Source organism: Oncorhynchus mykiss, chromosome 21 (genome assembly GCF_013265735.2).
Source record: "Oncorhynchus mykiss isolate Arlee chromosome 21, USDA_OmykA_1.1, whole genome shotgun sequence".
NCBI classification, from domain to species: Eukaryota; Metazoa; Chordata; class Actinopteri; order Salmoniformes; family Salmonidae; genus Oncorhynchus; species Oncorhynchus mykiss.
The window spans coordinates 13,796,675-13,818,599 of record NC_048585.1 but is presented as its reverse complement, the minus strand read 5'-3'; the positions used below and the strand labels follow the sequence as shown (position 1 = coordinate 13,818,599).

General features: G+C 47.9%; 1 protein-coding gene across 2 annotated transcripts in view; it reads right to left on the bottom strand.

Annotated features, from left to right (window-relative positions):
* Window positions 1–21,925, bottom strand: part of LOC110499758 (oxysterol-binding protein-related protein 8-like) — a 155,454-nt gene that overhangs the window by 131,833 nt on the left and 1,696 nt on the right. For both annotated transcript variants that reach the window (XM_036957001.1, XM_036957003.1), the window contains exon 2: window positions 8,625–8,675. The gene's annotated coding sequence lies outside the window, so the exon portion shown is untranslated. The remainder of the gene's footprint in view (window positions 1–8,624; window positions 8,676–21,925) is intronic.

Below are 21,925 nucleotides of genomic sequence, written 5' to 3'. Positions count from 1 at the left end.
CCAGGGTAAACCTGCAGGCTGGGTCCTGACCAACAGTAGAGAGCAGGGTAAACCTGCAGGCTGGGCCCTGACCAACAGTAGGGACCAGGGTAAACCTGCAGGCTGGGTCCTGACCAACAGTAGGGACCAGGGTAAACCTGCAGGCTGGGCCCTGACCAACAGTAGGGACCAGGGTAAACCTGCAGGCTGGGCCCTGACCAACAGTAGGGACCAGGGTAAACCTGCAGGCTGGGCCCTGACCAACAGTAGGGACCAGGGTAAACCTGCAGGCTGGGCCCTGACCAACAGTAGGGACCAGGGTAAACCTGCAGGCTGGGCCCTGACCAACAGTAGGGACCAGGGTAAACCTGCAGGCTGGGTCCTGACCAACAGTAGGGAGCAGGGTAAACCTGCAGACTGGGCCCTGACCAACAGTAGGGACCAGGGTAAACCTGCAGGCTGGGTCCTGACCAACAGTAGGGACCAGGGTAAACCTGCAGGCTGGACCCTGACCAACAGTAGGGACCAGGGTAAACCTGCAGGCTGGGTCCTGACCAACAGTAGGGACCAGGGTAAACCTGCAGGCTGGGCCCTGACCAACAGTAGGGACCAGGGTAAACCTGCAGGCTGGACCCTGACCAACAGTAGGGACCAGGGTAAACCTGCAGGCTGGGTCCTGACCAACAGTAGAGAGCAGGGTAAACCTGCAGGCTGGGCCCTGACCAACAGTAGGGACCAGGGTAAACCTGCAGGTTGGGTCCTGACCAACAGTAGGGACCAGGGTAAACCTGCAGGCTGGGCCCTGACCAACAGTAGGGACCAGGGTAAACCTGCAGGCTGGGCCCTGACCAACAGTAGGGACCAGGGTAAACCTGCAGGCTGGGCCCTGACCAACAGTAGGGACCAGGGTAAACCTGCAGGCTGGGCCCTGACCAACAGTAGGGACCAGGGTAAACCTGCAGGCTGGGCCCTGACCAACAGTAGGGACCAGGGTAAACCTGCAGGCTGGGTCCTGACCAACAGTAGGGAGCAGGGTAAACCTGCAGACTGGGCCCTGACCAACAGTAGGGACCAGGGTAAACCTGCAGGCTGGGTCCTGACCAACAGTAGGGAGCAGGGTAAACCTGCAGACTGGGCCCTGACCAACAGTAGGGACCAGGGTAAACCTGCAGGCTGGGTCCTGACCAACAGTAGGGACCAGGGTAAACCTGCAGGCTGGACCCTGACCAACAGTAGGGACCAGGGTAAACCTGCAGGCTGGGTCCTGACCAACAGTAGGGACCAGGGTAAACCTGCAGGCTGGGTCCTGACCAACAGTAGGGACCAGGGTAAACCTGCAGGCTGGGCCCTGACCAACAGTAGGGACCAGGGTAAACCTGCAGGCTGGGCCCTGACCAACAGTAGGGACCAGGGTAAACCTGCAGGCTGGGCCCTGACCAACAGTAGGGACCAGGGTAAACCTGCAGGCTGGGTCCTGATCAACAGTAGGGAGCAGGGTAAACCTGCAGACTGGGCCCTGACCAACAGTAGGGACCAGGGTAAACCTGCAGGCTGGGTCCTGACCAACAGTAGGGAGCAGGGTAAACCTGCAGACTGGGCCCTGACCAACAGTAGGGACCAGGGTAAACCTGCAGGCTGGGTCCTGACCAACAGTAGGGACCAGGGTAAACCTGCAGGCTGGACCCTGACCAACAGTAGGGACCAGGGTAAACCTGCAGGCTGGGTCCTGACCAACAGTAGGGACCAGGGTAAACCTGCAGGCTGGACCCTGACCAACAGTAGGGACCAGGGTAAACCTGCAGGCTGGGCCCTGACCAACAGTAGGGACCAGGGTAAACCTGCAGGCTGGGTCCTGACCAACAGTAGGGAGCAGGGTAAACCTGCAGGCTGGGCCCTGACCAACAGTAGGGAGCAGGGTAAACCTGCAGGCTGGACCCTGACCAACAGTAGGGACCAGGGTAAACCTGCAGGCTGGGTCCTGACCAACAGTAGGGACCAGGGTAAACCTGCAGGCTGGGTCCTGACCAACAGTAGGGAGCAGGGTAAACCTGCAGGCTGGACCCTGACCAACAGTAGGGAGCAGGGTAAACCTGCAGGCTGGACCCTGACCAACAGTAGGGACCAGGGTAAACCTGCAGGCTGGGTCCTGACCAACAGTAGGGAGCAGGGTAAACCTGCAGGCTGGACCCTGACCAACAGTAGGGACCAGGGTAAACCTGCAGGCTGGGCCCTGACCAGCATCAGCAACAATCCATTAGGTCTTTACCCCAACAGATACGCACGCACGCACGCACGCACGCACGCACGCACACAGTAATTATAAAATCATGTAACTATTGTGGATGAAGACCCTCATGAAAATAAAATAACCCTCATGAACATCAATGTTTTTTTAACAACTTATTAAAGTCCACAAACTTTACCCTTAAACAGCTAAGTAAAAACTAACCTGTTTCCATCTAACAGCAGAGAGGAGAATAAACTAGTCTGGTTTCCATCTAACAGCAGAGAGGAGAATAAACTAGTCTGGTTTACATCTAACAGCAGAGAGGAGAATAAACTATTCTGGTTTCCATCTAACAGCAGAGAGGAGAATAAACTAGTCTGGTTTACATCTAACAGCAGAGAGGAGAATAAACTAGTCTGGTTTCCATCTAACAGCAGAGAGGAGAATAAACTAGTCTGGTTTCCATCTAACAGCAGAGAGGAGAATAAACTAGTCTGGTTTCCATCTAACAGCAGAGAGGAGAATAAACTAGTCTGGTTTCCATCTAACAGCAGAGAGGAGAATAAACTAGTCTGGTTTCCATCTAACAGCAGAGAGGAGAATAAACTAGTCTGGTTTCCATCTAACAGCAGAGAGGAGAATAAACTAGTCTGGTTTCCATCTAACAGCAGAGAGGAGAATAAACTAGTCTGGTTTCCATCTAACAGCAGAGAGGAGAATAAACTAGTCTGGTTTCCATCTAACAGCAGAGAGGAGAATAAACTAGTCTGGTTTCCATCTAACAGCAGAGAGGAGAATAAACTAGTCTGGTTTCCATCTAACAGCAGAGAGGAGAATAAACTAGTCTGGTTTCCATCTAACAGCAGAGAGGAGAATAAACTAGTCTGGTTTCCATCTAACAGCAGAGAGGAGAATAAACTAGTCTGGTTTCCATCTAACAGCAGAGAGGAGAATAAACTAGTCTGGTTTACATCTAACAGCAGAGAGGAGAATAAACTAGTCTGGTTTCCATCTAACAGCAGAGAGGAGAATAAACTAGTCTGGTTTCCATCTAACAGCAGAGAGGAGAATAAACTAGTCTGGTTTCCATCTAACAGCAGAGAGGAGAATAAACTAGTCTAGTTTCCATCTAACAGCAGAGAGGAGAATAAACTATTCTGGTTTACATCTAACAGCAGAGAGGAGAATAAACTAGTCTGGTTTCCATCTAACAGCAGAGAGGAGAATAAACTAGTCTGGTTTACATCTAACAGCAGAGAGGAGAATAAACTATTCTGGTTTCCATCTAACAGCAGAGAGGAGAATAAACTAGTCTGGTTTCCATCTAACAGCAGAGAGGAGAATAAACTAGTCTGGTTTCCATCTAACAGCAGAGAGGAGAATAAACTAGTCTGGTTTCCATCTAACAGCAGAGAGGAGACTAAACTAGCCACTCTCCATTCGCCAGTTCCTGCTCACGCCACATCAATACAGACTAGAGGTCGACCGATTAATCGGAATGGCCGATTTCAAGTTTTCATAACAATCGGAAATCTGTATTTTTGGATACCGATTTGGTCTATTTTATTTTACCACCTTTATTTATCCTTTATTTAACTAGGCAAGTCAGTTAAGAACAAATTCTAATTTTCAACGACGGCCTAGGAACAGTGGGTTAACTGCCTTGTTCAGGGGCAGAACAACAGATTTTTACCTTGTCAGCTCAGGGAATTCAATCTTGCAACCTTACAGTTAACTAGTCCAACGCTCTAACCACCTGATTACATTGCACTCCACGAGGAGACGGCCTATTACGCGAATGCAGTAAGAAGCCAAGGTAAGTTGCTAACTAGCATTAAACTTATCTTATAAAAAACAATCAATCAATCATAATCACTAGTTAACTACACATGGTTGATGATATTACTAGTTTATCTAGCGTTGCCTATAATCGATGCGGTGCGTATCGTTGCTCCAATGTGTACCTAACCGTGAACATCAATTCCTTTCTTAAAATCAACACACAGAAGTATATCTTTTTTAAATCTGCATATTTAGCTAAAAGAAATCCAGGTTAGCAGGCAATATTAACCAGGGGAAATTGTGTCACTTCTCTTGCGTTCATTGAACACAGAGTCAGTGTATATGCAACAGTTTGGGCCGCCTAATTTGCCTGAATTTTACGTAACTATGACATAACATTGAAGGTTGTGCAATGTAACAGGAATATTTAGACTAATGGATGCCACCCGTTAGATAAAATACGGAACGGTTCCGTATTTCACTGAAAGAATAAACGTCTTGTTTTCGAGATGATAGTTTCCGGATTCGACCATATTAATGACCTAAGGCTCGTATTTCTGTCTGTTATAATTAAGTCTATGATTTAATAGAGCAGTCTGACTGAGCGGTGGTAGGCAGCAGCAGGCTCGTAAGCATTCATTCAAACAGCACTTTCGTGCGTTTTGCCTGCAGCTCTTTGCAGTGCTTCAAGCATTGAGCTGTTTATGACTTCAAGCCTATCAACTCCCGAGATCAGGCTGGTGTAACCGATATGAAATGGCTAGCTAGGTAGCGGGGTGCGCGCTAATAGCGTTTCAAACGTCACTCGCTCTGAGACTTGGAGTGGTTGTTCCACTTGCTCTGCAAGGGCCGCGGCTTTGTGGAGTGATGGGTAACTTCAAGGGTGGCTGTTGTCGTTGTGTTCCTGGTTCAAGCCCAGAGAGGAGCGAGGAGAGGGACGGAAGCTATGCTATTACACTGGCAATACTAAAGTGCCTATAAGAACATCCAATAGTAAAAGGTTAATGAAATACAAATGGTACAGAGAGAAATAGTCCTATAATTCCTATAATAACTACAACCTAATGTTAGCTTTTTTACATGGCACACTTTTACTTTCTTCTCCAACACTTAGTTTTTGCATTATTTAAACCATATTGAACATGTTTCATTATTTATTTGAGGCTAAATTGATTTTATGGATGTATTATATTAAGTTAAAAAGTGTTCATTCAGTATTGTTGTAATTGTCATTATTACAAATATTTTTTTTTTGTAAAAATCGGCCGATTTTAAAATCGGCCGATTAATCGGTATCGGCTTTTTTGGTCCTCCAATAATCAATATCAGTATCGGCATAGAAAAATCATAATTGTTCGACCTCTAATACAGACACACACATTCTCTCTCTCTCTCTTTCTTTCTTTCTCTCTGAAAGGTGAGAAAACGACTGCCCTTCTCTCAAGGCCTGTGGCTTCATGGCAGCAATGGCAGGTTATAGGAGCTTTCCTATGGAGACTAATCAACGTGGCGTCACGTCGGAAATGACGGCCTGCCAGGAACCTCGGGTGACACTCAGACAGCGACTCAGAGGATTTACATAGAAACCAGGGCACATAGGGCCAAAAGTAGTGCACTAATTAGGGAATAGGATGCCATTCTGGGGAACAAGCTGTGTGTCCCAGTTCTGGGCTGTTCTGTTTGAGGAATATTCAGAATCTTTAGACAGAATTCATTAACGATGGTAAGAGTGTTGACCTAATTAATATTAAATCACACACAACCAGACACACACACACAACCAGACACGCACAACCAGCCGCACACACACACACACACCAGATGATCTATGGGACTTCAGGTGCAGGTTAATTTCCAACGCAGCCTTGCTGTCTTTTGGTTTTAAAGCAAGAGACAGTAAATGGCTGACAGAACAGCACCTCTCTGGTTCAGATCTCTACTGACTGTCTGACAGAACAGCAACTCTCTGGTTCAGATCTCTACTGACTGTCTGACAGAACAGCAACTCTCTGGTTCAGATCTCTACTGTCTGTCTGACAGAACAGCACCTCACTGGTTCAGATCTCTACTGACTGTCTGACAGAACCTCTCTGGTTCAGTTCTCTACTGTCTGTCTGACAGAACACCACCTCTCTGGTTCAGATCTCTACTGACAGAACAGCACCTCTCTGGTTCAGATCTCTACTGACTGTCTGACAGAACACCCCCTCTCTGGTTCAGATCTCTACTGTCTGTCTGACAGAACAGCACCTCTCTGGTTCAGATCTCTACTGACAGAACAGCACCTCTCTGGTTCAGATCTCTACTGTCTGTCTGACAGAACACCACCTCTCTGGTTCAGATCTCTACTGACAGAACAGCACCTCTCTGGTTCAGATCTCTACTGTCTGTCTGACAGAACACCACCTCTCTGGTTCAGATCTCTACTGACTGTCTGACAGAACACCACCTCTCTGGTTCAGATCTCTACTGACAGAACAGCACCTCTCTGGTTCAGATCTCTACTGACTGTCTGACAGAACACCACCTCTCTGGTTCAGATCTCTACTGACAGAACAGCACCTCTCTGGTTCAGTTCTCTACTGTCTGTCTGACAGAACACCACCTCTCTGGTTCAGATCTCTACTGACTGTCTGACAGAACAGCACCTCTCTGGTTCAGATCTCTACTGACAGAACAGCACCTCACTGGTTCAGATCTCTACTGTCTGTCTGACAGAACACCACCTCTCTGGTTCAGATCTCTACTGACAGAACAGCACCTCTCTGGTTCAGATCTCTACTGACTGTCTGACAGAACACCACCTCTCTGGTTCAGATCTCTACTGACTGTCTGACAGAACACCACCTCTCTGGTTCAGATCTCTACTGACTGTCTGACAGAACACCACCTCTCTGGTTCAGATCTCTACTGACTGTCTGACAGAACACCACCTCTCTGGTTCAGATCTCTACTGTCTGTCTGACAGAACACCACCTCTCTGGTTCAGATCTCTACTGACAGAACAGCACCTCACTGGTTCAGATCTCTACTGACTGTCTGACAGAACACCACCTCTCTGGTTCAGATCTCTACTGACAGAACAGCACCTCTCTGGTTCAGATCTCTATACTGTCTGTCTGACAGAACACCACCTCTCTGGTTCAGATCTCTACTGTCTGTCTGACAGAACACCACCTCTCTGGTTCAGATCTCTACTGACAGAACACCACCTCTCTGGTTCAGATCTCTACTGACAGAACACCACCTCTCTGGTTCAGATCTCTACTGACAGAACAGCACCTCTCTGGTTCAGATCTCTACTGACTGTCTGACAGAACACCCCCTCTCTGGTTCGGATCTCTACTGACTGTCTGACAGAACAGCACCTCTCTGGTTCAGATCTCAACTGACTAGGTGACTGTGCAGTCTAGGTGACTGTGCTGACTGAGTGGATTCCACTTAAGGGCAGAAGCACCTCCGTACCTTCATCTGATTGACAGAGAGAGAAAGGGAGAGAGACAGAGGGAGAGAGAGAGAGAGAGGGAGAGCGAGAGAGACCGAGGCAGAGGGAGAGAGGCAGAGGGAGAGAGACAGAGGGCGAGATGGAGACAGAGGGAGAGGGAGGGAGAGAGACAGGGGGAGAGAGAGAGAGAGAGAGAGAGAGAGAGAGAGAGAGAGAGAGAGAGAGACAGAGGGAGAGAGAGAGAGAGACAGAGGGAGAGAGAGAGAGGGAGACAGAGGGAGAGAGAGACAGATGGAGAGAGAGACAGAGGGAGAGGGACGAGAGACAGAGGGAGAGAGACAGAGGGACGAGAGACAGAGGGAGAGAGACAGAGGGAGAGAGACAGAGGGAGAGAGACAGAGGGAGAGAGACAGAGGGAGAGAGACAGAGGGAGAGAGACAGAGGGAGAGAGACAGAGGGAGAGAGACAGAGGGAGAGAGACAGAGGGAGAGAGACAGAGGGAGAGAGACAGAGGGAGAGAGACAGAGGGAGAGAGACAGAGGGAGAGAGAAATGACAGAGAGCTGGAAGTGATAGAGACACCATGATCCAGCAGGGCATGATGCTAGCCTGAGATAACTTCAGAGAGGCCACTTCAGATTGGACAGCACCGGTCTGTCTGTGTACCAGTCCTGTTGTAAAATCTGATCCGACGAGCCTCCGGCTCTGTATCGCTATAGAGGCATTCTAAACCTACTGTATGCTAAACCTACTGTATGCTAAACCTACTGTATGCTAAACCTACTGTAGCACCAACTCTCTCCCACAACTTACCATGCATGCAGTACGAGATCACATATAACACACTCACACGCTCTCTCCCACACAGCTTACCATGCATGCAGTATGAGATCACATATAACACACTCACACACACACACTACCATGCATGCAGTACGAGATCGCATATAACACACTCACACACACACACTACCATGCATGCAGTACGAGATCGCATATAACACACACACACGCTCTCTCGCTCTCTCACACACACATCCCACAGACGCACTTACAGACACATCACCTATACACACGCACACAAATACACACAAATACACACACAGTCATGTGTGGAGCTCCATACCCATTTACCAAAAGCAGCCGAGCATCTTCAAGCAGACAGGCGAGCGGTGACAAATATAGGACCTACCTCATGCAGCTGGTGCAGCAGAAAGCAGTCTCCTCACGACCCCACAGCAGCCTGAGAGAGAAGAGAAGGCAGGGAGGGAGACATGATGACATCACAGTGTTTATATCCCCTCCCCTCCTAAAAGAGCCTGGCGGAGCATACGCTTCAGTCCATCACAGACGGAGTGTCCTAGTCGGAGTGTCCTAGACGGAGTGACCTAGTCGCGTGTGATTGCGCGCGTGGTTCTACAAGTGTGTGTGGGTTCTACAGTTTTTAATCTCCTCCGTGCCAGTGGGCTCCATGAGGCGTGTCCTTTGGCCCACCTCCAGAACCCATTCCTTAATCCCATTGGACATGCTTTATTAGTCGCAGGGCCAATTAAAATGTCCATCTGGTGGTCAATCTGAACCACACAGACAGACTGGTCTTGGGAGGAGAGGAGAGGAAGAACAGAGTACTATGGTACCTGTGTAGGCTACACTATGAAAGAGAAGAGATTGAGAATAAAATACATTTAACACCAGACGGTGTAGGGTGACAGGGGCCAGGACCCAGGACCCAGAACCCAGGACCCAGGACCCAGGACCCAGAACCCAGGACCCAGACCACAAAGGGTTCGTCTGATGGAGCCCAGGACCCAGGACCCAAACACAAACCACAGAGGGTTAATCTGATGGAGCCCAGGACCCAAACACAAACCAGAGGGTTAATCTGATGGAGCCCAGGACCCAAACATAAACCAGAGGGTTAATCTGATGGAGCCCAGGACCCAGGACCCAGGGGCCAGGACCCAGGACCCAAACACAAACCACAGAGGGTTAATCTGATGAAGCCCAGGACCCAAACACAAACCACAGAGGGTTAATCTGATGGAGCCCAGGACCCAAACACAAACCAGAGGGTTAATCTGATGGAGCCCAGGACCCGAACACAAACCACAGAGGGTTAATCTGATGGAGCCCAGGACCCAAACACAAACCAGAGGGTTAATCTGATGGAGCCCAGGACCCAAACATAAACCAGAGGGTTAATCTGATGGAGCCCAGGACCCGAACACAAACCACAGAGGGTTAATCTGATGGATCCCAGGACCCAAACACAAACCAGAGGGTTAATCTGATGGAGCCCAGGACCCAAACACAAACCACAGAGGGTTAATCTGATGAAGCCCAGGACCCAAACATAAACCAGAGGGTTAATCTGATTGAGCCCAGGACCCAAACACAAACCACAGAGGGTTAATCTGATGGAGCCCAGGACCCAAACACAAACCAGAGGGTTAATCTGATGGAGCCCAGGACCCAAACATAAACCAGAGGGTTAATCTGATGGAGCCCAGGACCCAAACACAAACCAGAGAGTTAATCTGATGGAGCCCAGGACCCAAACATAAACCAGAGGGTTAATCTGAGGGAGCCCAGGACCCAAACATAAACCAGAGGGTTAATCTGATGGAGCCCAGGACCCAAACACAAACCACAGAGGGTTAATCTGATGGAGCCCAGGACCCAAACATAAACCAGAGGGTTAATCTGATGGAGCCCAGGACCCAAACATAAACCAGAGGGTTAATCTGATGGAGCCCAGGACCCAAACATAAACCAGAGGGTTAATCTGATGGAGCCCAGGGCCTAAACACAAACCACAGAGGGTTAATCTGATGGAGACCAGGACCCAAACATAAACCAGAGGGTTAATCTGATGGAGCCCAGGACCCAAACATAAACCAGAGGGTTAATCTGATGGAGCCCAGGGTCCAAACATAAACCAGAGGGTTAATCTGATGGAGCCCAGGACCCAAACATAAACCAGGGGGTTCATCTGATGGAGCCCAGGACCCGAACACAAACCAGAGGGTTAATCTGATGGAGCCCAGGACCCAAACATAAACCAGAGGGTTAATCTGATGGAGCCCAGGACCCAAACACAAACCAGAGGGTTAATCTGATGGAGCCCAGGGCCCAAACATAAACCAGGGGGTTAATCTGATGGAGCCCAGGACCCAAACACAAACCAGGGGGTTAATCTGATGGAGCCCAGGGCCCAAACACAAACCAGAGGGTTAATCTGATGGAGCCCAGGACCCAAACATAAACCAGAGGGTTAATCTGATGGAGCCCAGGACCCAAACACAAACCAGAGGGTTAATCTGATGGAGCCCAGGACCCAAACACAAACCAGAGGGTTAATCTGATGGAGCCCAGGGCCCAAACCAGAGGGTTAATCTGATGGAGCCCAGGACCCAAACATAAACCAGAGGGTTAATCTGATGGAGCCCAGGACCCAAACATAAACCAGAGGGTTAATCTGATGGAGCCCAGGTTACAAACATAAACCAGAGGGTTAATCTGATGGAGCCCAGGACCCAAACATAAACCAGAGGGTTAATTTGATGGATCCCAGGGCCCAAACATAAACCAGAGGGTTAATCTGATGGAGCCCAGGACCCAAACACAAACCACAGAGGGTTAATCTGATGGAGCCCAGGACCCATGGAGTCATGTCTTGTCGTGCTGTGTGGAGTCATGTCTTGTCGTGCTGTGTGGAGTCATGTCTTGTCGTGCTGTGTGGAGTCATGTCTTGTCGTGCTGTGTGGAGTCATGTCGTGTCGTGCTGTGTGGAGTCATGTCGTGTCGTGCTGTGTGGAGTCATGTCTTGTCGTGCTGTGTGGAGTCATATAGTGTCGTGTTGTGTGGAGTCATGTCTTGCCGCGCTGTGTGGAGTCATGTCTTGTCGTGTTGTGTGGAGTCATGTCTTGTCGTGTTGTGTGGAGTCATGTCTTGTCGCGCTGTGTGGAGTCATGTCTTGTCGCGCTGTGTGGAGTCATGTCGTGTCGCGCTGTGTGGAGTCATGTCTTGTCGCGCTGCCCTGTGTGGAGTCATGTCTTGTCGCGCTGCCCTGTGTGGAGTCATGTCTTGTCGCGCTGCCCTGTGTGGAGTCATGTCTTGTCGCGCTGCCCTGTGTGGAGTCATGTCTTGCCGCCCTGTGTGGAGTCATGTCTTGCCGCCCTGTGTGGAGTCATGTCTTGCCGCCCTGTGTGGAGTCATGTCTTGCCGCCCTGTGTGGAGTCATGTCTTGCCGCCCTGTGTGGAGTCATGTCTTGCCGCCCTGTGTGGAGTCATGTCTTGTCGCGCTGTGTGGAGTCATGTCTTGTCGTGCTGTGTGGAGTCATGTCGTGTCGTGCTGTGTGGAGTCATGTCTTGTCGTGCTGTGTGGAGTCATATAGTGTCGTGTTGTGTGGAGTCATGTCTTGCCGCGCTGTGTGGAGTCATGTCTTGTCGTGTTGTGTGGAGTCATGTCTTGTCGCGCTGTGTGGAGTCATGTCTTGTCGCGCTGTGTGGAGTCATGTCGTGTCGCCCTGTGTGGAGTCATGTCTTGCCGCCCTGTGTGGAGTCATGTCTTGTCGCCCTGTGTGGAGTCATGTCTTGTCGCGCTGTGTGGAGTCATGTCTTGTCGCGCTGTGTGGAGTCACGTCATGTCGCACTGCCTGCCCTGTGTGGAGTCATGTCTTGTCGTGTTGTGTGGAGTCATGTAGTGTCGCGCTGCCCTGTGTGGAGTCATGTCGTGTCGCGCTGTGTGGAGTCATGTCGTGTCGCGCTGTGTGGAGTCATGTCGTGTCGCGCTGTGTGGAGTCATGTCGTGTCACGCTGTGTGGAGTCATGTCGTGTCGCGCTGTGTGGAGTCATGTCGTGTCGCGCTGTGTGGAGTCATGTAGTGTTGTGCTGTGTGGAGTCATGTCGTGTCGCGCTGTGTGGAGTCATGTCGTGTCGCGCTGTGTGGAGTCATGTCGTGTCGCGCTGTGTGGAGTCATGTCGTGTCGCGCTGTGTGGAGTCATGTAGTGTTGTGCTGTGTGGAGTCATGTCGTGTCGCGCTGTGTGGAGTCATGTAGTGTCGTGCTGTGTGGAGTCATGTCGTGTCGCGCTGTGTGGAGTCATGTCTTGGTTCACAGTATGTGTGTTCATTTAGGCTATACCATGTTGACATAAAGGAATGGATCGAACCAAAACGACAGGTTCTCTACCTCTCCCTTGTTTTGTGTGTGTGAACAGCACAGTTCCACAGGCCAGACTAACCTAGTTAGTTATTGGTGTTAGCCCACAAGGTGAGCGGAGGCAGCTCTTGCTCTCAGACGGTAATAAATAAGCACACTGGCCTACAAAGGCACATTACTATCAGTCAGACATCAAGTGGAATACTCCCACCTCCTTTTAATTGGACGTTTCAATGTTGCTATGGTAGTCATAAAGCAACATCTAGGCCTATAACCTGGGGGAAGGGAAATGCAGAAGCACTTCCCTGGGGGAAGGATAGCATGCAGAAGCACTTCCCTGGGGGAAGGGAAATGCAGAAGCTGTTGTTTCCAGAGAACTGCACCAGTACAAACCTGACAGCCTACAGAAACCCTCCACTGAGACCTGATAGTGACATAAATTCAATCAACACTAATGTATCAATGAATACGATTTTGTTCGCCTAATTTATACATTGTCGTTATTCTTTGGAATCTTCTTTATATTTATATTATTTACACTTTTCAAAAGCAAAACAAAACAGTAGATTGTAAAACTACTAAGAACACCCGCTGAGGCAGAAGTCCTGTACAGCCTCCACCAACACAAACGTAATCCACGGGGTAGTTGTCTGGAGGAAGCCATTAGGACTGAGGTCTACCTTCAGGTCTTCAGGTTACCTCTCCTCTTACCAGCTCAGTCTCCCCTTCTCTTTCTCTGCCAAACCATGTCCTCATGCTGGGGAGACTGGTGGGTGCTGCTGTAGCTATTAGAAGTAGGAGCAGAGTTGGGTCTGGGTCTCCTGGTTAGCCCGGAAAGCATTGACGACTCGGGCGAGACTGAAACAATAGAGCACGGTCGGTCAGGTGACATAAGAGTTCCGGGGTACGTCACAGTGTCACTCTTACTATGTTCCCAGGGACGGTCCGGGGCTTAGTCCTAGACGGATTAGCCTAACAGGGGTTACGTTCCAAACCGTTCCCATGGAGATGTCCCAACGCCCAGGGACAATTTCCATGAGGCAACTCTAACTGTTGAGGGACCAAGTGGTGCTGTTTTCAGTATTGTTGTTGGTTGGTGTCAACGTGTACTGAATCACAGCCCAGGGACACTTTCCATGAGGCAACTCTAACTGTGGAGGGACCAAGCGGTGCTGTTTTCAGTATTGTTGTTGGTTGGTATCAACGTGTACTGAATCACAGCCCAGGGCTAAAAGGTGGCGGCGCTGGAGAAGTTAAAGAACTCATTTGTTACAGACGGTTTCACACGGTGTCCAACAATGGGAGGAACAATGTGTTTCACAAGAGCAGAAAACAGATGAAGAGATGGTAAATGCAATGAAGACACAGTCAGTGCAAATCCCATGTCGTTTCTGCTGGGCTTTTTAAACACGTTTACTGTGGTAAACACATGACCATCTGTCCAGTCTCCTGGCAACAGAGCCACTTTGGCACCTTTCACTTTAATCTTTTTCTAGAAAGCGTGATAACAGCTTATGTCAGACCAACAAAGGCCAGATAAATGATGAGGCAACGGGGAAACTTCTTGATGGGTTTTTTCCACTGTGAGTGAAGCACAGCTTCAAATCGGACCACGCCCACAGATTTCTACTCAGTGATTCAAGAGCAACAAAGCTTGACTTAATTTAATAAAACAGCTAAGTAATTAAATTAGGGTCAATCAAGAGAGGAGTGGACACGAACGCCAGTCCCCACTGGTCTCTGAACTGAGCTTCCTGAGCCAGGTGCAAATGAAGCTTTAGATGGCCGAGGATAATTTGTCCCCAGAAAACAGAGCTGCTGTTGGCTTTTATTTTCTTATCAGTCGGTTTAAGAGCAACAAGACACTCCTTCTACATTCACTGCAGGGAAATTCCAAGGAAACAGAATTATGCTGAAACTGATTTGACACTTGAAAATGTATGCCAAACAACTGACTTCAAAGTCTAACCAACCATAGAACACTACTCTATACATCATGACTACTATGAAACAATTTACACAGTACATTTATGTTGTATTTTTACATTTCCTGTGAGAACTGTGCAGAGGGTAAACTCTCCCTCTTCTGTTACCACACGTTGTATCTGCACAGTTTGCTGTAAATGTGTGTTTATAAAATGTTCTGTGGAAAGTCCTTGTGCATATGGTTTGTTAAACTTCTAAATCAATTGTTTTTGTTTGGTATACATTTTAAAGTGAAAAAATCTGAGTCACAGTGGAATTCTGTTAGCATGGAATAGACCTGCAGCAAACTCATTCAATCTCTGATTCCTGAAGCTGAGACTTGGCTGGGTATCCAATTAGTGGGGGGCTTTTAAGAACCTGCCCAAGTCAGAGAAGAAGTGAAATCCTACAAAGGAGAATCATATCAGCCCGCTGGGCCTTTGTGTTCACTCCATTCACAAAGCAAAAGGGATTTGCTTCACTGGCGGTGAAGTCAAAGCAGTGAGCCATAGTTACAGAATACAGAAGTAGCCTCGTTGTCCTGCCCAGTGACAAATCCTTTCTATAGTGAGGTAAGCCCACAATCATCTCTCCCAGGCTTTTAGGGTTGGTCTGATGTCGCTGCTGCAGCAGTGCTGTCAGTCAAACATCTAGCTAACCGATAATATATTCTATCTTTGTACTTCTCATTCCTTTTTCCTGTACTGCATTGCTCCAGTGATTAAAACTGTATACACTCCATGTTGGCAGGGTTCACTGGGGCACACCTCTGAGGTCACGCCCGGTGTGTAGGCCCTAAAGCGGGGCTATATTTAGTGCCGTAATCCTGTCTGTGCAACACGGAGGCCCGACGTAATAATGGTTTAGGGTGGACGAGGGAACCCTGCCTTGGAGCAGGATTTCAGGCAGCTGAGAATGCCAGCTGTGCAGGGGAGTCCGACTACTGGGTCACTGCGCTGCAGAGACGCCACGCCCCATGGGCCTCGTCATGATCCCATCCTTCTGGAGCTCTGGGGAAGACCTTCCTAAAATGTCTCCTTCATCCAGGACAATGGCCTTCAAAAGGTGCTTCAACTAGATGAACTTTTACCTGTAGTTTCTATATATAAACAAACAGTCTACAATCCGTTTCAGTGGGTTTCTTTCTTGGTCGGATCTGAGCTAATGGGATGGAAACAAGAGTCCAGACTATTCCAGACACAATCCTCCTACATTTTATGAGACGGGGAGCAGGTTTTAATGAGACGGGGAGCAGGTTTTAATGAGACGGGGAGCAGGTTTTAATGAGACGGGGAGCAGGTTTTAATGAGACGGGGAGCAGGTTTTAATGAGACGGGGAGCGGGTTTTAATGAGACGGGGAGCGGGTTTTAATGAGACGGGGAGCGGGTTTTAATGAGATGGGAGCGGGTTTTAATGAGATGGGGAGCAGGTTTTAATGAGACGGGAGCGGGTTTTTATGAGACAAAAGGAGGCTTTTTATGAGACAGGAGTGGGTTTTGAACTTCACAGCTAATCTGGGGGATTTATGCAACAAATCAGCTTATTTCAAAGAGGTGTAAAATGCATTAGAAACCAGTTCAACACTGTTGAACACTACAGCTCAGCCCGCCCTAACACACAGACTATGAATGACACTATCCAATACATCTAGTGAGGCGTAGCATTTAGCAGTGTTGGAACACAAAGACTTACAGCACAATTCACAAATACCTTGGGATAAAGGAAACTTGCTAACAAGACATTTTGACTGTAAAGGGAGAAAACTATAATTGCTTTAGCCATTAGTCTCTCTTAATGCCAACGTCATCATCAGCTGTCAAGGTGAAGAAGAGGAAAAAGACCAGACTGATAGTCTCTGTGTTCTCACATGCTTTATAAACCTCTAGCTAATAGGCAGTTGTGCTAGCTGTCATTGACGTGTAGTGATAGTCTCTGTGTTCTCACATGCTTTATAAGCCTCTAGCTAATAGGCAGCTGTGCTAGCTGTCATTGACGTGTAGTGATAGTCTCTGTGTTCTCACATGCTTTATAAGCCTCTAGCTAATAGGCAGCTGTGCTAGCTGTCATTGACGTGTAGTGATAGTCTCTGTGTTCTCACATGCTTTATAAACCTCTAGCATATAGGCAGCTGTGCTAGCTGTCATTGACGTGTAGTGATAGTCTCTGTGTTCTCACATGCTTTATAAACCTCTAGCATATAGGCAGCTGTGCTAGCTGTCATTGACGTGTAGTGATAGTCTCTGTGTTCTCACATGCTTTATAAGCCTCTAGCTAATAGGCAGCTGTGCTAGCTGTCATTGACGTGTAGTGATAGTCTCTGTGTTCTCACATGCTTTATAAGCCTCTAGCTAATAGGCAGCTGTGCTAGCTGTCATTGATGTATGTGTAGTGATAGTCGCTGTGTTCTCACATGCTTTATAAACCTCTAGCTAATAGGCAGCTGTGCTAGCTGTCATTGACGTGTAGTGATAGTCTCTGTGTTCTCACATGCTTTATAAACCTCTAGCTAATAGGCAGCTGTGCTAGCTGTCATTGACGTGTAGTGATAGTCTCTGTGTTCTCACATGCTTTATAAACCTCTAGCTAATAGGCAGCTGTGCTAGCTGTCATTGACGTGTAGTGATAGTCTCTGTGTTCTCACATGCTTTATAAACCTCTAGCTAATAGGCAGCTGTGCTAGCTGTCCTTGACGTGTAGTGATAGTCTCTGTGTTCTCACATACTTTATAAACCTCTAGCTAATAGGCAGCTGTGCTAGCTGTCCTTGACGTGTAGTGATAGTCTCTGTGTTCTCACATGCTTTATAAACCTCTAGCTAATAGGCAGCTGTGCTAGCTGTACTCTACTAGGCCTCTACACAGGACCCTCCATTAGGTCAACACATGACTCTCCACTAGGCCCCGACACAGGACTCTCCACTAGGCCTCGACACAGGACTTTCCACAAGGCCTCGACACAGGACCCTCCATTAGGTCTCACACAGCAGGGTACAGTAACCAAGAGCCACTCCATGTTCCCAATAATAGTTAAAGGAACCATCTGTGGTTGCAGCACTGTCTCCCCGGGGAACAGTCACTTGGGTGCACAATCCTGATGAGGTTTTCCTTCATATCTAATTATATCTAAGCATGTGCTCTGGAGGAGTGACCAGGACGAGCCCTGAGGATGACTTGCTGGGCCAATGATCTCCAAGGGCCAGGCGGAGCCCTCGTCTATAGTGAATGTGAGTGTGTGTGTGTGTGTGTGTGTGTGTGTGTGTGTGTGTGTGTGTATACCTACACTGCTGGGGTAAAAAAAAAAACTGGTGTTAAGCTGGTGTTAATTAAACTTCTGTACTTTGGATTTGTTTGAACTCCAGGTGCAAATTGTAATTTGTTCAGGTAAGAAAGCAGATGGGTTGAAAGATTTTTCAAAGCCAGTCACACAATATTAGGATATTCCTACTAAAGACGTGTGCATTGCATCAGTGATGATTTGAATTGAAGTCCATTTAGACTTCAGTGCAACATCAGCCTCCAGCAGTGACAAGGCTACTGGTGGCTGTGGCTATTGGAAGCCCTTCAGATCCCAGGCACAGAGGAAAGCCTGAGACAACCATTACACTGAACCAGCTATTTGTCTACATAGCACTCAGTCACCCAAATCACAGGCCAGACTCGACCCCGTCCATCCATTACACTCTGCAGTGGTGTCGTTTCCATGACCATCAGCCTCCAGGGTGTGTGTGACTCAGCATTAGAGCTCTGTTACCAAGGCTGGGCTTCAACCCTGGCAGGAAGCAATATCAACACAGTGTACAGATACTGAGTGTGGACGTTTTAAATGTCCTCTGCATTTAGGCCTAGTGTCTTAATATTACAATGAACAGAAGATCATTACAAGCCACGTGGATTCAGGTGGACAGACTAGAAGAGACATTATTTCATATGGAATTGTTGGAAAAGTTCAACATTGGTACTGTACCCCTCTTATTTTTTGTTAAAACTGCATTGTTGGTTAAGGGCTTGTAGTAAGCATTTTACTATAAAGTATACACCTGTTGTATTCAGCGCCTGTGACAAATACAATTGTATTTTATTTGATTGTCTTTAGCAGGATACTGTACTGTATGTCATATCAGTGTCACATAGGACATAGCCCAATGACTGCTAGCAAGGATGTTTTTTAAACCAAAATTATTAGTCTATTCACTCATTTCTATGGCCTTTTGAATCCAGCGAACTCCAGAAAGCCATGTGATTTGACAGTCTTAAAAGGTGCAATATGCAGAAAAAGCTCCGCCATTTCTTGGTTGCTAAAATTGGAATAGTTCGCCTAATTTCAGCAGCTTTAAAGGGACACTTCGGAATTTTGGCATTTTTGTGTCTCTGCGTCCATTATGAAGAAAGTTAGAGGTAGTTTCGAGAGCCAATGCTAACTTGCGTTAGTGTAATGACAAAGTCTATCAGATATGATAGACTTCCAGTCATTGCGTTAGCACTAGTGAGCAACTGCCTTCAAACTGCACGCAGAAACATAAAAACGGTATCCAACGAAATCCTGAAGTATCCCTTTCAAGAGATAGGTCATGACTGGTTGCAAGCAGGCAATCTCCTCTACCAGTAATGTGAAGGACATCTGTCTGATTCTGAAAGCGTTAGGCAGCTATTCCAGTCATCCTCGGAAATAAAAACACATTGTTTATCATTGGCTGAGTGCGCTCCTCTGTTATAAGTCAATGATACAAGCAGTGAGGTTACGCCCAGGGCATCCATCCATCACCGTGGAGACCAGTGAGGAGATCAGTAACAGTGACTGGGGAGAGGAGACTTCCTTCTGTGTGTCGTTGCTCAGAGAGATTTCCTACCATGAGAGTAATGTCATTGTGTGCCGAGTCATTTAATGTTTGCGGTCATTTGAATGCATAGCTTTTTAAAATGTGTTTATTTATGGCAGTAGAAGGCAGACCTCCAGACATCACAATTACATTCGGGAGCAAGATTATTCATGCTGAGACAAAATGAGGGTGTTAGCCATGTTAATGAAATCAATTCTTAATGCCAACATGTAGCGCCACGCGACAGTGTAGTCGAATGGAATCAAATCAGAGAAGAAACCAGAAGGACAGACAGTTTACACAGGCTTTCAAGTCCAATGATCTGGTAACAGTACAATTACACATTAATAACATGTATTTTTAACATTGGACAGAGTCTGTTTGATTACATGTGAATGATAGTCTTTTTTCTACTATGTATTTCTACAGAGTCGTATTAGTTGAACTAGGCTTCTGTAGGCTAATTGCGAAGTATCTTGGTCAGAATATGTTTTTAGAGATGTTGCTATAGTAATTCAACCTTGTTTTTCCTAGTGCGCTATAATCTCTCGTGGACAGAATACGTAACATAAATGGTATCTGACACAATTACGTAAAATTGAAGTTTTTGGTTTTGGAAATGAAGTGCACTATGACCTAAACAGTAGCTGGCCTTGTCAGGGAGCAATGTTTACATTGTTTACCATGGTGCTGCTATCACCTATTGGAATGCCAATAGGCTTTATGGCTGAGATATCTACACCAGCCTGGGCTGTGAAGTGAGACAGAGGCCGGATGTTGTCTTTCTCAAGGGGGGAGAATCTATACAGGTTGGGAACAGGGAGTCACACAACACCTTGGGGGTTGGTAGCTCAGGTGGCCTTGTGTTTACTCTCACTGTAGGAAATCTCTCTGAGCAACGACACAGCTACACACCACAACCAGCAAACCTGATCATGTGCAGTTTACTGAAACAAGAGTGGGACTAAAGCACAGCCAGCTCCACAGCATGTCAGCATCCCATCTTAACAGGTAAATAAAAAGGCCTACATGGAAATGGATCAAGACACGCCACAGACATCCCAGAGCTGAGCAACAGTACACTGGCCATGAGCTGCAGGCCTAGTTTGAGGGGCGAATGGAAACTATATTTGGCAGGCAAATGACCTGCAAGGCCCTGGAGGCCTGAGCCTGTGACTGAGGGTGTAGTCTACACCTCATCACTCAAATGACGAATGTTTCCTATCTGGGTGAGATGATGATTACCCTGCATTGACATGCAAATCTGTCAAGAATGGAAAACATGGAAATATGTGGTCCCCAATTTAGGCTAGGCTACCAGTCCACTCAGCCTGAATCCTTAGAGAGTCCCAGTCTAGGCTAGGCTACCAGTCCACTCAGCCTGAATCCTTAGGGAGTCCCAGTCTAGGCTAGGCTACCAGTCCATTCAGCCTGAATCCTTAGGGCGTCCCAATTTAGGCTACCAGTCCACTCAGCCTGAATCCTTAGGGAGTCCCATTCTAGGCTAGGCTACCAGTCCAATCAGCCTGAATCCTTAGGGAGTCCCAGTCTAGGCTAGGCTACCAGTCCACTCAGCCTGAATCATTAGGGAGTCCCAGTCTAGGCTAGGCTACCAGTCCAATCAGCCTGAATCCTTAGGGAGTCCCAGTCTAGGCTAGGCTACCAGTCCACTCAGCCTGAATCATTAGGGAGTCCCAGTCTAGGCTAGGCTACCAGTCCAATCAGCCTGAATCCTTAGGGAGTCCCAGTCTAGGCTAGGCTACCAGTCCACTCAGCCTGAATCCTTAGGGAGTCCCAGTCTAGGCTAGGCTACCAGTCCAATCAGCCTGAATCCTTAGGGAGTCCCAGTCTAGGCTAGGCTACCAGTCCACTCAGCCTGAATCATTAGGGAGTCCCAGTCTAGGCTAGGCTACCAGTCCAATCAGCCTGAATCCTTAGGGAGTCCCAGTCTAGGCTAGGCTACCAGTCCACTCAGCCTGAATCCTTAGGGAGTCCCAGTCTAGGCTAGGCTACCAGTCCAATCAGCCTGAATCCTTAGGGAGTCCCAGTCTAGGCTAGGCTACCAGTCCAATCAGCCTGAATCCTTAGGGAGTCCCAGGCTAGACTACCAGTCCACTCAGCCTGAATCCTTAGGGAGTCCCAGTCTAGGCTAGGCTACCAGTCCACTCAGCCTGAATCCTTAGGGAGTCCCAGTCTAGGCTAGGCTATCAGTCCAATCAGCCTGAATCCTTAGGGAGTCCAAGGCTAGGCTATCAGTCCAATCAGCCTGAATCCTTAGGGAGTCCCAGTCTAGGCTAGGCTACCAGTCCAATCAGCCTGAATCCTTAGGGAGTCCCAGTCTAGGCTAGGCTACCAGTCCAATCAGCCTGAATCCTTAGGGAGTCCCAGGCTAGGCTACCAGTCCAATCAGCCTGAATCATTAGGAGTCGTCTAGTATTTGCCTCAAATAGGAGCCTTTTTAGGAGGTGATAGTACTTTGATAGAGTGCTTTATAATAGTACAGTTGAACCTCAATATATCCTCTAAAAACAAAGGTATATTTCTAATTG